This window comes from Bos indicus x Bos taurus, chromosome 8 (assembly GCF_003369695.1).
Source record: "Bos indicus x Bos taurus breed Angus x Brahman F1 hybrid chromosome 8, Bos_hybrid_MaternalHap_v2.0, whole genome shotgun sequence".
NCBI lineage: Eukaryota > Metazoa > Chordata > Mammalia > Artiodactyla > Bovidae > Bos > Bos indicus x Bos taurus.
In genome coordinates, this window is record NC_040083.1 from 9,017,153 (window position 1) to 9,032,422 (window position 15,270).

A 15,270-nucleotide genomic window follows, 5' to 3' on the forward strand; every position below is an offset into this window, starting at 1 on the left:
ACTAAATGGGAAGGAAATCCAAATCCAGCTGTATATGTATAGCTGATTCACTTTGTTGTACAGTAGAAACTAATACAGCATTATAAAATAACCATACTCCAAAAAAATGAAAAACAAAGCAAACTTTGATCAAATATCCCCAGGCATTTTTCAGTGCCTCCCAGAAGTCTTTCAAGATTATCATAGACTTCTTGTAAAGACTCAAAGGGCTGCTAGTCTCATCTTAAGCCTTTGAAGAAAGCAGTGGTTGATCCTTTTCTGGCTGTGCAAAGAAGCATGAATGGCCTTTTCCAGCATTTCTATACCCAGCACATATGATAGCACAGAGATGGGCAGCCGTTTGCTGATTACAGTCTTACAGTCTTTTGTTAGTGAAAGTATAGGAGAGCTCTGTATGCCAAGGGTCATTCTGCTGCTGCTGCTGCTAAGTCACTTCAGTCATGTCCGACTCTGTGTGACCCCATAGATGGCAACCTACCAGGCTCCCCCATCCCTGGGATTCTCCAGGCAAGAACACTGGAGTGGGTTGCCATTTCCTTCTCCAATGCATCAAAGGGAAAAGTGAAAGTGAAGTCACTCTGTCGTGTCCGCCTCTTAGCAACCCCATGGACTGCAGCCTACCAGGCTCCTTCATCCATAGGATTTTCCAGGCAAGAGTACTGGAGTGGGGTGCCATTGCCTTCTCTGATGCCAAGGGTCAAGGTCATTTATTATGCAGGGTTTTGTTCTTTTCAGTTTCCCAAGTCACACATTGCTATGATGATACCAGGAGTGATCAGTGATCATACTCACAGTCATATTTCTCTCACCCTCTATTATAAAACTTCCATTGCCTCGGAAAACCTCCTTCGTGGGACTTCTCTGGTGGTCCAGTGGTTCAATACAGGGGGTACAGTTTCAATCCCTGGTTGGGGGAAAAAGAAAGCCTCCTTAGTTATTTCTTGGAATTTCCAGGTGTCTTTGACAGTGCTAGCGGGCTTCCCTGGTGGCTCAGAGGGTAAAGCGTCTACCTGCAACGCAGGAGACCCGGGTTCCATCCCTGGGTGGGGAAGATCCCCGGGAGAAGGAAATGGCAACCCACTCCATATTCTTGCCTGGAGAATCCCATGGACAGAGGAGCCTGGTGGGCTACAGTCCACGGGGTCGCAAAGAGTCGGACACAACTGAGTGACTTCACTTTCACTTTTGACAATGCTAGTGAACAAATTATCCTAATACCAATAGGATAGCTACCATTTTCATGCTTTTCTGTCCCAATAGAGACACTTGCCTTTCACACCTAGCTACTCACAAGCCCACATGAAGCTCTCCCTTCTGCCTCTACCCCTGGGGCTCACTAAGAGAGTCTGAATGTCAGTACTGCGTGTTCTGTCTCCTTATGCCCATAAAATACCAGCCCCACCTCCCACCGCAGTTCCTACAGTGTTCTAGAACATATTATGCTGCAGAGCCTACAGCGAAGACATTCCCCTGTGTTCTGGCTTCGGCCCCTTCTTTCCACGGAACTCAGAGTCCAGAGGAGCTGCCCTAGAAGACCACCCCCAAGGGAGATTCCAACTGTGCTCAGAAGCATCCCAGTGCTCTGAACACTAAGGTGTTGTTTTAAGGTCCAACCAGTGTGCCTGCCTTCCTTTAGGAAGGGCTCCTTCTGGAGAGTAGTATATTAGGCCCCTTTTTCTGAATCCTAAGAAGTGAAAATGTTAGTCGCTCAGTCGTGTCTGACTCTTTGTGACCCCATTGACTGTAGCCTGCGAGGCTCCTCAGTCCATGGGATTCTCCAGGCAAGAATATTGGAGTGGGTTGCCATTTCCTTCTCCAGGGGATATTCCCAACCCAGGGATCAAACCTGGGTCTCCTGCACTGTAGGCAGACTCTTTAAAAAAATCAAGAAAATGGAATTTCTCTTGTGAGAATTAATGCTTAACAATCATCAGACAGACAGAGTTTGAAGCAACCCATTGACACCAAGTTAAAAGCAAGGGCAGCTAGGCTTGACCACAGTCAGTTATGATGTTTCTGGGAACCAGGATAGGACATGCAGAAGGAAGGAGGTCACATGTGTCATGAGTGGGTCTGCTTGTGGGTGCCCTGTGGTAAGTGTGTCTCCTGGGCTACTCTGCTATTAACGGTAAACTATGCCTGCGAACAAAATGAATAGTATTAAGTTTGAATGCATAGAATACATTATGTAAGTTCAATGAGTGATATTCTAAGAAATAAGTTTTGGAAACAAATGAATCCTTCACTTGGCAATGCTAGGACTTCCTGGTGGTCCAGTGGTTAAGACTCTGCTCTTCCACTGCAGGGGGCAAGGGTTCCACTCCTGGTCAGGGAACTAAGATCCCACGTGGCACATGGAGCAGCCATAACAAAAAAACAATAACAAATGAAAATATGATCATCAGTAGGTAAAAAATAATGGCAATGCCAACACATGATTCTGTGAAGTACTTACTAGGATATCCAAATATTACATTATTTGAATATTACTCAGTGATGTTCAGTGGTGTTTTCCAGTATTTGATTATTCTCTATAGACTATAGTTTTTTTTTTAATCTTACCATAAAAAAATTAAAAGAGAATAGGATGTAAAAAATGTCAGAAAGAATGGGTCATCTTAATTTTTTTAATTAAAATGAGAGACTCCAATAAAGTATTTGATGTTTTTGCTAGGAGAATGCAGCAATACATTAAATAGGCACTAGATGTTTCAATGAATAATTTATGTATGTCACTGGTATTAGTTCTACAATTATCTTACTACCACTTGCTGGGATATGGCAACAATTATTCACATACTAGTGTACTGATTATTGAGATTGTGGAGCAGCTTCAATCAAGTCAATATAAGAAGTGAAAAAATAATAGAAGTTATCATGTGCTTTACCAAAATAAGTAAATAAATAAACTAGATTTGATAGAACCCACAGTAAACAAACTAGAAACTACAAAAAACAAACTAGAAAAGCAAAACTGGTTGAAATACCAAACATTTGCATGGCTGTGATGAACATCAGCTTTATACAAGTATTGCTTTCTTCAGTTCAGATGCTTTGAGGATTAAAAAAAAGTCATGTGAATCAAAAAAACACATTTAAAATGATCAAAGATTCAAAGATGGGAGGTCAGGGGAATTTACTGTGTAGCAGTGAGCAAGAAAATAGCAAACCCAACCATTGTTTTATTTATATGTTTTATCAGAGGATTTACTAGAGCCCCACAAAATCTATTTAATTAAACTCACTTATGTGATAGCAAGATAAATAAGTATTGTTTTATGCTGTTTCACGTTATAGCTTCTTCTGCTTTCTCTGTCTTTTGGTGGGCTCTCCTTCTGGAAAGTCCTGAGCTATTTTTTTCATGTCTCATGTTTTACATCCTCTTGTGCTAAGTTGTTCAGTTGTGTTCAACTCTTTGTGACCCCATGGATTGTAGCCCACCAGGCTCCTCCATCCATGGGATTCTCCAGGCAAGAATACTGAAGTGGGTTGCCATTTCCTTCTCCAGTACATCCTCTTAATTGCATTTAATTATTTCTCTATTTGGGCAAGCTGTTTTAAAACCTATCACCTTTCACTGAATTACCTTTGTAGGAGGCACTGAGTTAGTGGGGAGGAGGAGGGTAAACAAAGCTAGTCCCTGTCCTCGAGATATTTACTATCTAGAATGAGTAAGCACTTAGAGGATGCTACCAAATCTATTTTGCTTGCTTACGATTCCTGCTAATCAGGTACTGGTGCACAGTAGTAAAGGTGAAGTCACGTGACCCCTCTTCCCAAGCCTTCTCATCACCACCACCCCCACATAAAGCTGCCTTTCAACAGCAAAAAGGATAAATAAATTGTGGTATAGTCATACAATGGAAAACCACAAATAATGAGAATGAACATCTACACCAACACTCAATAATCCGATGAATCCTACACACGAACTGTTGGATGATAGCAGGTAGACGTTGAAGGATGTGTGCCATATAATTCTTATATATAATGCGAAAAAGCAGGCCAAACCAAGCTATGTCGTTAGACATCAGGAAAGCGGGTGTCCGGGCATAAGCTGGTGGGGATCAAAGACTGATTAGCAACATGTGAGTATTCTGGGATGCTGGTGATATTCTCTCAGTCTGAGTACTGGTTAAAACAAGTGTGTTCAATTTGTAAAAATGCACTGACCTGTGTGCTCATGATACATGCCCTTTTCTCTATGTATATTATATTTCAACACAAAGTTTTTAAAAAATATGATCAAACTGCAGTTTTTAATATTGATAATAGTTTAGCTCTATGTTTTCCTCATTTTTTTATAGAAACAGATAAGAGTAATACTTCTTCAAGACAAATCTCAGAAAGAAGAATTACTTTGTTCAAAGATGCTTAAACGGCTCTTCATATCAAAGTTCTCTTCACATACAGGCTGAAGGAAGAATTCATGCCACATAATTGATCAGGTTTTTGTAGTCTTTGCCCATTCCAACTGATAGGCTAAAAGTTACAGGAAATTAGGATAAAATAATAAGAACAATCAACTCCTTTTTAAAGGCAGAGGAGAACATGGAGACTAACAAGAACCCCAGGTAGGGTACTAGCTGAGTGAAATAAATGTGCCTTTAAATTATTTCTATTTCATGGTAGAGAAAAATGCTCTTTAAAGAACACTTACGTATTGTATGCTAGCACCCAAAAAGCAAAAGAGATCTAATAGAAGCACCAGTAAGTGGGTAATGAACAACTTGTAAATGCAAAACAGACAGTGCAGTACCTTGTTTAACTCATCTACACAAACGAAATATACATGGAGTCAACTGGACCAGATGAGCTTTTTAAAAAAACAAGAGTCCCCTTAAGGAATTTCACAAGGAAAAGGGGAATCAATTGCATTTTACAAGACAGAAGAGTGTATTCTATGGTTTAAGATCTATATTTAATTGGTAGGATTGAAAATCTTTGCACTTTCCTTTCACATGTATCTACTGTATTTAGTATATTAGCATATTTTATCTAAAAACAATTCCATGCATTCAAATTGCAAAAACACAAGAAGCATGTTGAATTCTATCAACCCAAAGTAAGCATCTGAAAACCTGATTAGATACATAAGAAATCATGGCATGACAGATAGAAAATGAATCCACAGTCTATCCTTGATTTCAAACAAGGACTTAGGAAAATGGTTCAGAATATAAAATTATGGAAAACATTACAGCACATCAAAGCCAAGCAAGTTTAATTAGGCTTAGTTTGATAATTGCTGAAAACAAAGACCCTGCCTCTCAGCATGGCTGGTGTAAAATCCAGCAGTTAAGTCCAGATGATCCAAATTAAAACTGCACTATCTACCATTCCACATGAATCCTTTTATCTGAAGTCTACAGAGAACAAAGAATTACAATTCAGCTCAGAATTACAGAGGGCTGGTCGTTTTTTCCATCAGGGTTAGCTTTGGCTAAAACCTGACTATGTATGTTTCATTTCCCTGTTTTAAAAGTGTAACATGGAAGGGCTTTAAAGTCAAAGCCAAGAGACTAACCAATACTAGCAAAAGCCAGTAGCAGATCAATGTATTTCTTCAGCTTGTTTGGACCTACAGAATCCTTTTCCACTTTTCCAGTGCAGGAGTCATGTGTGCTGTGCTGCTATGCTGTGCTAAGATGCTTCGGTCGTGTCCAACTCTGTGCAACTCTATGAACTATAGCCTGCCAGGTTCCTCTGACCATGGGATTTTCCAGGCAAGAATACTGGAGTGGGTTGCCACTCACTCCTCCAGGGGATCTTCCCGACCCAGGGATCAAACCCGCATCTCTTACAGTCTCTTGCATTGGCAGGCAGGTTCTTTACCACTAGTGCCAAGTCACAGGGGGACATAATTCATCATCTTGCAGTCAAATTCCTTTCTGAGTTATTGATTCTGTAGATGGGAAGTGAAGAAATGGACCTCTCAGGAGAAGTATAAAATCTCCCCAAATTTAAATAGATTGGGAGCATCATGAGATTGGACGGATCATGGTGGAGAGTTCTGACAAAATGTGGTCCACTGGAGAAGGGAATGGCAACCCACTTGAGAATTCTTGCCTTGAGAACCCCATGAACAGTATGAAAAGACAAAAAGACATGATACTGAAAGATGAACTCCCCAGGTTGGTAGATGCCCAATATGCTACTGGAGAAGAGTGGAGAAATAGCTCCAGAAGGAATGAAGCAGCTGAGCCAACGGGGAAACAACACCCAGGTGTGGATGTGTCTGGTGGTGAAAGTAAAGTCCGAAGCTGAAAGAACAATATGGCTAGGAACCTCCTGGAATGTTAGGTTCATGAATCAAGGTAAATTGGAAGTGGTCAAAGAGGAGATGGCAAGAGTGAACATAGACATTTTAGAAATCAGTTCACAGAATGGGTGAACTTAATTCAGATGACCATTATATCTACTACTGTGGGTTGGAATCCCTTAGAAGAAATGAAGTAGCCCTCATTGTCACCAAAAGAGTCTGAAATGCAGTACTTGGGTGCAATCTCAAAAACAACAAAATGATCTCTGCTTGTTTCCAAGGCTAACCATTCAGTATCACAGTAATCCAAGTCTATGCCCTAATCACTAATGCCAAAGAAGCTGAAGTCAAATGGTACTATGATGACCTACAAGAACTTCTAGAACTAACACCCAAAAAAGATGTTCTTTTCATCACTGGGGACTGGAATGCAAAAATAGGAATTCAAGAGGCACCTGGAGTAAAAGGCAAGTTTGGACTTGGAGTACAAACTGAAGCAGGGCAAAGGCCCACAAAGTTTTACCAAGAGAATGCACTGGTCATAGCAAACACCCTCTTCCAACAACACAAGAGATGACTCTACATGTGGACATCACCAGATGGTCAACACCAAAAGAAGAAACCAGATTAATTACAAATTTGCAGCCAAAGATTGAGAAGCTCTATACGGTCAGCAAAAACAAGACTGGGAGCTGACTATAGCTCAGATCATGAACACCTTATGACCAAATTCAGACTTAAGTTGAAGAAAGTAGAGAAAACCACTACACTATTCAGGTATGACCTAAATCAAATCCTTATGATATACAGTGGAAATGACAGATAGACTCAAGAGATTGGATCTTATGGACAGAATACCTGAAGAACTATGGATGGAGGTTCATAACATTGTTCAGAAGGTGGTGATCTAAACCATCCCCAAGAAAAAGAAATGCAAAAAGGCAAAATGGTTGTCTGAGGAGGCTTTATAAATAATTGAGAAAAGAAGAGAAGCAAAAGGCAAAGGAGAAAAGATATACCTATCTGAATGCAGAGTTCCAAAAAAGACCAAGGAGGGATAAGAAAGCCTGCCTAAGTGATCAATGCAAAGAAATAGAGGAAAACAACAGAATGGGAAAGACTATAGATCTCTTCAAGAAAATTAGAGATACCAAGGGAACATTTAATGCAAAGATGGAAACAGTATGGACCTAACAGAAGTAGATGATATTAAGAAGAGGTGGTAAGAATACACAGAAGAACTATACAAAAGAGATCTTAATAACCCTGACAACCTTGATAGTGTGATCATTCACCTAGAGCCAAACATCCTGGAGTGTGAAGTCAAATGAGCCTTAGGAAGCACCACTACGAACAAAGCTAGTGGAGGTGATGGAATTCTAGCTGAGCTATTTCAAATCCTAAAAGATGATGCTGTGAAAATGCTGCACTCAATATGCTAGCAAATTTGGAAAACTCAGCAGTGGCCATAGAATTGTAAAAGGTCAGTTTTCATTTCAATTCCAAAGAAAGACAATGCCAAAGAATGTTCAAACTACCACATAATTGCACTCATCTCATACGCTATCAAAGTAATGCTCAAAATTCTCCAACCTGGCTTCAGCAATATATGAACCGAGAACTTCCAGATGTTCAAGCTGGATTTAGAAAAGGCAGAGAAACCAGAGATCAAATTGCCAACATCCACTGGATCATAGAAAAAACAAGGGAATTCCAGAAAAACATCTACTTCTGCTTCAATGGATACACCAAAGCCTTTGACTGTGTGGATCACAACAGGCTGTTGAAAATTCTTCAAGAGATGGGAATACCAGACCACCTGACCTGCCTCTTGAGAAACCTGTAGGCAGCTCAAGAAGCAACAGTTAGAACCAGACATGCAACAACAGATGGTTTCAAACTGGGAAAGGAGTATGTCAAGGCTGTATATTGTCACCCTGCTTATTTAACGTCTATAGCAGAGTACATCATGCAAAATGCCAAGCTAGACGAAGCGCAAGCTGGAATCAAGATTGCTGGGGGAAATATCAATAACCTCAGGTATGCAGATGACACCACCCTTATGGCAGAAAGCAAAGAGGAACTAAAGAGCCTCTTGATGAAGGTGAAAGAGGAGAGTAAAAAAGCTGGCTTAAAACTCAACATTCAAAAAATGAAGATCATGGCATCTGGTCCCATCACTTCATGGCAAACAGATGGGAAAACAATGGAAACAGTGACAGACTTTATTTTATTAGACTCCAAAATCACTGCAGATTTTGACTGCAGCCATGAAATTAAAAGACACTTGCTCTTTGGAAGAAAAGCTATGACCAACCTAGACAGCATATTGAAAAGCAGAGACATTTTTTCAGCCAACAAAGGTCTGTATAGTCAGAGCTATGGTTTTTCCAGTAGTCATATATGGATGTGAGAGTAGGACCATAAAGAAGGCTGAGTGCCAAAGAATTGATGCTTTTGAACTGTGGTGGTAGAGAAGACTCTTGAGAGTCCCTTGGACTGCAAGGAGATCAAACCAGTCAATCCTAAAGGAAATCAATCCTGAATATTCATTGAAAGGACTGATGCTGAAGCTGAAGCTCTGATACTCTGTCCACCTGATGTGAAGAGCCGACTCATTAAAAAGACCCTGATTATGGGAAAGATTGAAGGTAGGAGGAAAAGGGGATGACAGAGGATGAGATGGTTGGATGGCATCACCGACTTAATGGACACGAGTCTGAGTAAGCTCCAGGAGTTGGTGAAGGACAAGGAAGCCTGGCGTACTGAGGTCCATGCGGTTAGTCATGACTCACAGTCAGACATGACTGAGTGACTGAACAACACCATTGCTACTCTCCTAGTTTTTCAAAGTGGAAAATGTATTAATAATGGGGACTCAGGAACCCTGAAAATTCAGAAGTGGAGCCGGAATGCTGTCAGGTCTCTGGATTCCCCACCTGGTTTAGGCCTTCATCATCTAGCAGCAGCCCACCACTGAGTTCTCCTTTGGCATTCCTGACCTCAGGCTCCTCCAGCCACCACCCATTTGCAACACTCCCACCCACATTACAGTTCTAAAACATAAATGTGATCATGCTTTCTGCCCACTTACAGAATTCCATGGAAATTTTAAAAATTCAATCGTCATATGAAGAGTATTCAACCTTACAAATAATAAAAATGCTAATTAAAACAGCCATTTAATATCTTTTTGATTATCAAATGGGGACAGATGTCAAACAAAGACAGGATGGGTGTTGGCAAGAGAGTTAAGGAAGAGGCATTTCTATAAATACTTCTAGTGGAAGCATCAATTAGTATAACCCTTCTGAAAATCAATTTGGCTGTATAAAATCATAAGCATTAAGAAAATAGCCACATGCTTTAACCCTACCTCTAAGATTTCATCCTAAGAAGTAAAGAAAGTTATGAACAAAGATTTGTGTAGAAGAACAATGGGGGCAGATTAAAATTACTAACCTTGGTGGGATGAATCGGGAGATTGGATTGATGTGTGTACAGTACTATGTATAAAATAGGTAACTAACGAGAACCTACCATGTAGTACAGAGAACTCTACCCAATGCTCTTTGATGACCTAAATGGGAAGGATTTTTTGGATTCAGAAAAGAGGGGACATATGAATACGTATAGCTGATTCACTTTGCTGTACAGAAGAAACTAACACAACATTATGAAACAACTATACTCCAATAATAATTAATTTTTTAAAAAATCACCAACTTCATCAAAAACAATGTAAAACTCCAAGATTAGGAAAATGACATCTAGAAGTCCAGCTCAAGCCAGACCAGACACCTGCCTCCATCCATTCAGGCTGCTATAACAAAAATACTGCAGACTGGGTGGCCTGTAAACAACAGATGTTTATTTCTCACAGTTCTGGAGGGTGGGAAGTCCAAGATCAAGGTGCCGGCAGATTCAGTGTCTGGTAAGAGCCCACTTCCTGGCTCACAGCCACTCATCTTCTCACTGTATCCTCACATGATGGAGGGAGCTAGGGATTGCTCTGGGGTGGCTTTTACAAAAGGTGTTAATTCCATTTATGAGGGTGGCACTCTAGTGACCTAGTCACCTCCCAAAATCCACAGCTAGTAACACCATCACACCAAATGTTAGGATTTTAACATATGAATTTCCAGATCACATTCTGTCGATATAGCACACTGCAGGGCAGAACTCTGAGGATATGAAATTCTACAGCTATAATTAGCTTGCATATATTGACTAGTTTCTGGAGTAAGAAAAGAAGTGAAGCTGAGGGTTAAGTCTATGAATAAAGGAGTAGATGAAGAGGGGGAAATTGTCTCAATAAGGAATGCCCTGCAAAGTTGCTGATACTGCATTTTTAAATGATTTTTTCAAAATAGTACATACAAGTAACAAGGAATTCAAATAACATGGAATACACAAAGCTAAATTTTAACCCAAACACCACGACGTGAAATAAATTGTTATAAATACCAAAATGCATATCATTCCAGGAGCTCTCCATCATATATAAACTACATAGAAGAAACACTTTCATAAAAATAGGATCATAATATAGCTTTTATTTTTATTAAAAAGTATTACATTTAATTTTGCTATAATTTTATAGAAAGAAGAGAAAATAAAGTAAAACTTAAAGGAATTGCTGAAGCCTAGATAAATATTTTTCTAGACCCCTCCAGTTCAGATCAGTTCAGTTCAGTTACTCAGTTGTATCTGACTCTACAGCCCCATGGACTGCAGCATGCCAGGCTTCCCTGTGCATCACCAACTCTTGGAGCTTGCTCAAACTCATGTCCATTAGTTGGTGATACCATCCAACCATCTCATCCTCTGTCGTCCCCTTCTCCTCCTGCCTTCAATCTTTTCCATAATCAGGGTCTTTTCTAACAATTCGGTCTTTGCATCACATGGCTAATGTATTGCAGCTTCAGCTTTAGCATCAGTCCTTTCAATGAATATTCAGGACTGATTTCCTTTAGGATGGACTGGTTGGATATCCTTGCAGTCCAAGGGACTCTCAAGAGTCTTCTCCAACACCACAGTTCAAAAGCATCAATTCTTCGGCACTCAGCCTTCTTCACAGTCCAACTCTCACATGCATACATGACCACAGGAAAAACCATAGCCTTGACTAGACGGACCTTTGTTGGCAAAGTAATGTCTCTGCTTTTAAATATGCTATCTAGGTTGGTCATAACTTTCCTTCCAAGGAGTAAGCGTCTTTTAATTTCATGGCTGCAGTCACCATCTGCAGTGATTTTGGAGCCCCCCAAAATAAAGCCTGACACTGTTTCCATTGTTTTCCCGTCTATTTGCCATGAAGTGATAGGACCAGATGCCATCATCTTCATTTTTCAAATGTTGAGTTTTAAGCCAACTTTTTCACTCTCCTCCTTCATTTTCATCAAGAGGCTCTTTCATTCTTCACTTTCTGCCATAAGGGTGGTGTCATCTGCATATCTGAGGTTATTGATATTTCTCCCGGCAATCTTGATTCCAGCGTGTGCTTCATCTAACCCAGCATTTCACATGATGTACTCTGCTATAGAAGTTAAATAAGCAGGGTGACAATATATAGCTTTGACATACTCCTTTCCCAATTTGGAACCAGTCCATTGTTCCATGTCTGGTTCTAACTGTTGTTTCCTGACCTGCATACAGATTTCTCAGGAGGCAGGAAAGGTGGTCTGGTATTCCTATCTCTTGAAGAATTTTCCACAGTTTGTTGTGATCCACACAGTCAAAGGCTTTGGCATATCCATTGAAGCAGAAGTAGATGTTTTTCTGGATTCTCTTGCTTTTTCAATGATCCAGTAGATGTTGGCAATTTGATCTCTAGTTTCTCTGCCTTTTCTAAATCTAGCTTGAACATCTGGAAATTCTCAGTTCACGTACTGTTGAAGTCTCGCTTGGAAAATTTTGAGCTTTACTTTGATAGCATGTGAGATGAGTGCAATTGTGCAGTAGTTTGAATATTCTGTGGCACTGCCTTTCTTTGGGATAGGAATGAACAGTGACTTTTTCCAGTCCTGTGACCACTGCTGAGTGTTCCAAATTTGCTGGCATTTCGAGTGCAGCACTTTCACAGCATTATCTTTTAGGATTTGAAGTAGCTCAGCTGGAATTCCATCACCTCCACTAGCTTTGTTCGTAGTGATGCTTCCTAAGGCCCACTTGACTTCGCACTCCAGGATGTCCGGCTCTAGGTAAGTGATCACACCATGGTGGTTATCTGCGTCATCAAGGTCTCTTTTGTATACTTCTTTTGTGTATTCTCGCCACCTCTTCTTAATATCTTCTGCTTCTGTTAGGTCCGTACTGTTTCTGTCCTTTATTGTGCTTGTCTTTGCATGAAATATTCCCTTGGTATCATTTTATGAAATTAAAGTAAAAAAGGTTTAAGGAAAAAACAGATTGGAGTCATTTAAGATCTGTACATGTTTTTGTACACACTGCTATTTTTTAAAGGATAACCATCAAGGACCAACTGTATAGCACATGGATCTCTCCTCAATGATATTTGGCAGCCTGGATGGGAGGGGAGCTTGGGGAAGAGTGGTACATGTATATGTATGACTGAGTTGCTCCACCGTGCACCCGAAACTTACAACATTGGTAATTGGTTTGCTCCCATGTAAAATTAGAAGTTAAAAATAAAAGATCTGTATATGTTTTCATTTTAGACAAAAATTAAAAAATTATAGACAAAAATACTGTCTCTAATGAAAGATAAGGAAATGGCATTTCTCATATTTCCTTTCCTAGTCTTAGTTTTTCAGTTATATTATTCTTTCTTCCAGTGAAAATGTATATAATAATACCTATTTTCTGTTCTATCACCATAGTCTCATAGTTGTTTGACCTTAATTCTACAACTTCTGGGGTTTTTTAAGTAAAGGGAAGGTAAACAGAAAATCCAAGAGACTTGCCTTCTGTTTGGGGAGGTAAGGGGGTTGAATGAAGGGGCGACAGACAGAGAACTTCAGTCATGTGGGTTCTGTGTTCATGATCATTTTTGTGTTTACTCCTAGTCCATTTACAAAATTGATATGATATGCATCATATCACAGTCAAAGTTTGATACTATTTTCAAAGTTCTGAAGGAAAAGTAACTGTCAGTTGAGGACTATAAGCCCAGAAAAACTATCTTTCAGAAATGAAAGAGGAAAAAAGAAACGAAAGCAAAATAATGACATTGTCAAATAAATAGAAGTATGATACTCTATCGCAGCATTGCTTTACTAAAGGGGCTCCTAAAATGTGTATTCTAGGAAGAAAGAAAATACTACTATAAGGAGGTCTGTGATGCAAGAAGGAAATGAAAACAAGAAAACTGACAAACGCGAGGGTAAATCCAAGCTAACAATTTCTGTGAAAAATGAGGGAACACTTTCCATGAGGGCTAGTATGACTTTGGGGGTATTAAAAGGAAAATGACTGGCCCCACTCACTCAAGAAAATAGATTCAAACATTCTGAAAAAAATTGCCAAACTAAATTTAGTTTATATTAACAAGTCACATATCATGATCAAATTTAGCTTAGCCCTGGCAGGTAAAGCTTCCCTGGTAGCTCAGACTCTAAAGAATCTGCCTTCCACACGGGAGACCTGGATTCGATCCCTGAATCAGGAAGATTCCCTGGAGAAGGGAATAGCTACCCACCCCAGTATTCTTACCTGGAGAATCCCATGGACAGAGGAGCCTGGCGGGCTACAACCCATGGGGTTGCAGAGTTGGACATGAGCGACTAACCCATTCACTTTCACTTTCAGGAAGGTGACAACATTTAACGTAGACAAATATAAAACATAATTTTCTACATTAAGAAATCAAAGGAGAAAAAAAAATCACATAATCATGTCACAGGTGCAAAAAAGGAATTGGATAAAATTTAACACTTTTATCCCTTGGCTTATAACCTCTCTAACTCTGTTTCCTGCTACGCTTTCCCTGGCTCATTCAGTTTCAGGTATGCTGGTCTCCTTGCTGTTTCTTTTCTTTTCTGTTTCCATGGCTTGGGTCTCTCCCTTTTATTAATTTATTTATTTGGCTGCCTCAGGTCTTGGTTGTAGCATGTAGCATCGTTGTTGAAGCATGCAGGATCATTCATTCTGGCTCCACATGGGCGCCAGAATCAGGGATCAAACCCATGTCCCCTGCATTGCAAGGTGGATTCTTAACCACTGAACCACCAGGAAAGTACCCTGCTTGCTGTTTCTTAAACAAGCCATCCAGCCTCTGACCTCAGTCTTTTGCGCCTGCTACTCCCTCTGCCTGGAATGCATTCCGTGTAATTATTTGCATAGCTCACTTTCTTTTCTACTTTCAGGATTCACTCAGACATCACCTGGTCCTTGCAGCCTTCCCTCATCCCTGTATTGAAAATTGCATCCCTCATCCCACATCCTGTTATCCCCTTCCTGGCCATCCCTTTCCTTGCCTTGTCATCTTCTAGCACACCATATAATATTTATTTGCTGTGTTTTCCTCCTCCACACTGCAAGCTCCATGAGAACAGAACATATTGCCTGTTTTGTTTTGAGATGTATCCCTAACAGTTAGACTGAGTGAGCCTTTTTTGCTCACTTCCTCTCTCTCTCCATTTCCCTGATCCCAGTAACAGTATAAAGATGTCCCCTCAATTTGATCGTCTCCATCCGGATTTGAGCATGTTTCAATTTATAGCATCACTTTCAGGAGGATGTATAGAGTAACCCATTGGTATCTGTGTGAAAGTGTTAGTAGCTCAGTCATACCCGACTCTTTAAGATCCCATGGACTATAGCCCTGCCAAGCTCCTCTGTCCAAGGGATTTCCAGACAAGAATACTGGTTAGTTATTACCTTCTCCAGGGGATCTTCCCAAGCCAGGGATTGAACCCCGGTCTCCTGCACTGCAGGAGGATTCTTCACAATCTGAGCCACCATCTGTGGGGATTCCAGAACCCCCACAGACACCGCAATCCCAGGAAGCTCAAATCCCTTGTGTTAAATGGCACAGTATTTGGCTA